Raw genomic sequence first — 4,162 nt, forward strand, 5'->3', positions numbered from 1 at the left:
ATTCGAATGTAAGATCGATATATGACGCTGAGTGCTAAGTAAAGTTTCGAGCACAAACGGATCCTATTAAGCATATAATGACACATATATGTATATAATTAGTGTATATAACAACTAATCTTGATGGGGAACCACCTTAGGGACTAGGAAACACTTGGATTGAAGTGTTACAATCATAAATGATTCATCTAAAGGGGTTCATGGCCACACAAGGGTGTTCACGGCCATGGGAGCTTACGGCCAACACATGAAAAGGCTTGTGTTTACGGCCAAAGATGTTTACGGTCAAAGATGTTCACGGCCATGGGAGTTTACGGTCGAAGATGATCTTGAGGAGGGTTTATGGCCAAAGGAGATGCTCATGGCCGTAAACTCTTATTGTTCTTGGGAAATGGTTGTTTTTAAGGGTGTATGTTAAGAGCTTCTATAGGATAACTAGTATATGGAAGGAGACTTACATTTTGAAGCTAGATGGGGGTGTTCACAATCCAAGAACTAGTATATGTTCTTGGCGTTCTTGGTGTAAGTGATGATGATTTGAAGATCTACCCAAAAGAGATGAAATCATGGATGAAATCATAGGGTTTCACTAGATTAAACAAGGTACCAACAAACAAATGGAAGAAACACTTACATATTTGAAGATCAAGATGAAAACTGTTGATGATAGTTGAGAGAGAATCGAGTTTCTTGACTTGGAAGTGTGAGAAGTGAAGAAAAATGAAGGAATATCATGTATATGGGAGGATTTTACGGCCATCCAAGAGATTACGACCATAATCTCTAGTTTATGGCCATAAATTCCAAGACTTGGAGCTTTCTGAATTGAACGCTGCACAATGAACTCTAGCAGATACTTCCTAACACCAAATCCTTGAATGTACTTGGCTTAAAACACTCAAACAGACCCTAAACAATACTAAAAGATAGCAAAAATAGGTCTGACAATTGATTGAATTAACTGGCTTTACAATATAGAAATTTCGGGTTGTCACATAAATGACTTCATTCCTTCCTTTGAAGAGCTTGGAATGCTAGACCCAAAAGGATGATGCCTCTGATGACTAACATCCAAAACCTAGAACTAGAATACACTTGAGAAGTGAGGAAAGTGGTATACATTTCGTTCACCGCCTTTGTGGGAAGTGTATCTCGCTAATATGAGGTCCCAAGGGGTCGTATATATGGTTTAGGTAACTTAGAAACAAAGCAAGATTTGAATGATTAAATAATAGATTTAATTCCAGTTCAAATCATACCCTTATTATCATGTAGGAGGCTTCTGGAAACCTTAGAAGAGCTCTCAAAACCGTCCTCCCTAAGATGCTTTTAGAATTGCGTCTTTTGTTCAACTATTGAACAATTACAATTCACCCATTGCACTTTTAATTAATTCCAATTAATCCCAAATTAAATCAAGACTAATTCTAATTAAATATTAATTAATTCTAATTGATTTCTCATTACTTTATTAATCATATTAATTAACAAATCAATTACATTAACAATTGATCACATTTTCATTTATTAATCACATAATAAATTAACTAATTAACTATCTATTTCTAATTAATATATTAATCATATAATATACTAACAAATTATTTCCTCATAATTTCCAATCAGTTTCGTAATCATATAATAATCTAATAAATCAACCTCTCTCTATAAATTTCATTATAATCAAGTTCTAGTTATGAGGACATCCCAAAAGGACTTTGTTTCTAATTACAAGAGTATACAAATTTAGTTATTGGCTTAGACACCTTAATCCAACACTATTTAACCAAGAGTTTAATGAAGATTTCCAATCATGTTTACGTGGGAAGAAGACAAAGTCTCCTTTCACGAGTAACTATAAGAGAGGTACATATATTTTGTACATCATCCATTCAGATGTATATGGTTCGTTTAGACATATCACCAGACATGGTGAATGATACTTTGTCACATTTGCTGATGATTTTAGTAGATAAGGATATGTTTATGTAATCAAACATAAGTACGACATATTTGAAGTATTCAAGAAATTCCAATGTGATTTTGAGAACCAACTGGGCAAGAAAATCAAGATACTTCCTTCTGATAGGGGACAAGAGTATATTAGTAATGACTTCTATGACCATCTTAGAAGTTATGGGATAGTCTCACAAGTAGCTCCTCCAAGAACACCACAACATAATGATGTGTCTGATAGGAGAAATCAAACATTTCTTGACATGGTTCGTTCTATGATGACTCATACTACACTTCCAATTAGTTTTTGGGGTTATGCTGTAAAGACGAATGCCTATATTCTAAACCTCATACCAACTAAACAGTTTGAGAAAAAACCATTCAAAATCTGGAAAGGGGCTCCTCCCTCTCTTGTACGAATCAAGGTCTAGAGTTGTGAGGATTTCGTTCATCGAGAAGCGCTAGACAAAATTGAACCCAAATCCAAAAGGTGTTACTTCATTTGTTATCCCAAAGACTCTTTTGGATACTTATTTTACAAGCCTACTGAGAACAAGATCTTTGTTTCTCGTAGGACAGTCTGTAACATCCCGAGTTCAGGAGTGCAAGTTTAGGGTTCAAAGTGAAAATGTGGGTGGTCAACTCGGTGAGTCCATGGGTAGACTCGGCAAGTAGGGTCGCGATTCTGGTCACGCGTTAAGTGGCCAACTCGGCGAGTCGGCGGTTGGACTCAGCGAGTTAGTGTTGTGCGGAGAAAACCCTAATTTTTGGGGTTGAGCCCTATATAAAGAACATAATACCCTCTCCCCAGCCTCTTTACTCTCCCTTGAAGTCCAGAAACCCTAATATCCGTTTGAGAGAGAATAAAAGAGCATTTGGATCTTGAAGGAATGTTGTTGAAGAGATATTTGAAGATTAAGAGGCTTGGGGCAAGGGGCTTTGCAAGGTTTTGGCTTATTCTTCTGTTGAGGTCTTCTTTGGAGGTAATGATTCGTAGCTTGAGCTGCTATTCATCTAGATCTATCATTTGTGGAATTTTTGGGAATGTATCTAGTGATATCTTGAGTTGGAGGTTAGATCTGAGGTTGCTACCTCAGATCTAGTGTAGTGATGATCCAAAAGAGCATAAAGTCCCTGTTCAACAGCTGTTGATGAAGCATTTTAGTCCCAAACCTTAGCCAAGAGCGTATTATACTTAGATCTCCTTGGATTCACGTAAAGTTTGCCACTTTACATGATGGATGGCTTGTATAAGAGTAGATCTATGGATTTGAGACTCTGCATGGCTTGGAAAGCCTCTGTATGGGTTAAGATCTAGTGGTACTCGGCGAGTCGCATGGGTGTACTCGGCGAGTTGCATGAAGATAGGCAGCCACTCGACGAGTTGGAAGAACAACTCGGCGAATTGGTTGAAGGTAGCCTTGGACTCGGTGAGTGTGTTCTTCGACTCGGCGAGTATGGTCGTGAGGTCCTAACCTTTTCTAGTTATGCTGTGAATTAGTGAGTCAAGGGATGACTCAGTGATTTGAGTACGGTTAGACTCAGAGTTTTGGGACTCGGTGAGTCTTGGGGCGACTCAGCGAGTTGAGTCGTGTTATAGAAGTTTCAGGGCATGGGGACTCGACGAGTCAGCGGGCTGACTCAGCGAGTAGAGTCAGTCAGGAGGCTTTGACTTTGACCAAGAGTTGACCAGTTGACTTCTAGGGGTAATTTGGTAATTATGGTTATTTATTGAGTTTATTCTTTGGGTATTGATTAGTGGTGGAGTTCGTGTCGGAGGTTAGAGCAGCGTGATCTTATTCTTTTCAGTCGGCAGTTGCAGGTGAGTTATCCTCACTATATCGATAGGGTCTACGACACCAAGGTCGGCCCTTTATCGGATTGTAATCGAGGTATCATTGTATGTTATTGCTTTGCTATGTTTGCATCCTGGTAGTTAGGATGGTATATGTTAGAGACCTGGTTAAGTTCGGTATCCTGGTATATAGGATGATGCTATGCTAGTGACCAGTTAGGTCGGTATCCTGGTTAGGATGATGTTATGTTATGTGATCTGCTAGATCGGTTTGATTGGATGTGAATTGTTATATGATTGAATGTTTATGTGAACATGGTCGTTGGACTGAGGTTGGCTTGAGGCGGGTCCTGCTTTGTGATGTATTCCAACATACCCAGGGCAGACCGGTTATCCCGAAGGCCCAGCGAG

This window comes from Lactuca sativa, chromosome 6 (assembly GCF_002870075.4).
Source record: "Lactuca sativa cultivar Salinas chromosome 6, Lsat_Salinas_v11, whole genome shotgun sequence".
NCBI lineage: Eukaryota > Viridiplantae > Streptophyta > Magnoliopsida > Asterales > Asteraceae > Lactuca > Lactuca sativa.